A 762-nucleotide genomic window follows, 5' to 3' on the forward strand; every position below is an offset into this window, starting at 1 on the left:
CCACTGCCCCAGGATGTCACTTTGAAGGTAAGTATTTCCTCTGAACAATCAAAATAATAAATAACAGGGTACGAAAAATATAGTCAAACACAATTTGGAAAAATATGATCTGCGTGCAGAAGGGAAAAAAGCTCGACCTGCCCTGCCTGCTCTGTCAGTTTTCTAGACCAGAGATGTTCTTTACCTTGACCATATTTAGTCTATATTAGGAACACTTTTTATATGCTTGTCCTTTGCTTCTATTACTTGTATGTTTCAATGATGTGTACAGAACTTTAAAAAAAAGAAAAGGAAAGCCAAAAGTTTCCTGGTTTAAATATGCTTGCATTTGTCACTTACTGAAGTAGGACTCATAAAATGTCCCTTCACTGGTATTAGCCAAGTCAACAATTGATTTTATCTACTTGTGCAACAAAAACCACAAAATGTCAAGAAATAAGTCAGTTTTAACATCAAGATAACACTGGTCAGTCTTTATTAATAAGTCATGTGTGCAAAAAAAAGTTACTAATCCACATTTTTCTACTTCTTTCTTCTTCCATCGTTAACATATTTAGTTCCTCTCTCTAGCAGATTATGTGCCCCTGGAATCAGGAAATTTGTCCTTATTTCTGAATCCCCAGTATCTAGCACAGTACCTGGTACAGAGCTCAGCAAGATACATATTCTAGGGAATAAAACAGTCCCCCATACACTGTGACCACACAGAAACAAGGAAGCTCTCAGTATTTGTACGGGCAGACCAGAATGGACAGCTTCAGG

The sequence above is a fragment of the Pteropus medius genome, unplaced genomic scaffold (genome assembly GCF_902729225.1).
Source record: "Pteropus medius unplaced genomic scaffold, Ma_sr-lr_union100, whole genome shotgun sequence".
NCBI classification, from domain to species: Eukaryota; Metazoa; Chordata; class Mammalia; order Chiroptera; family Pteropodidae; genus Pteropus; species Pteropus medius.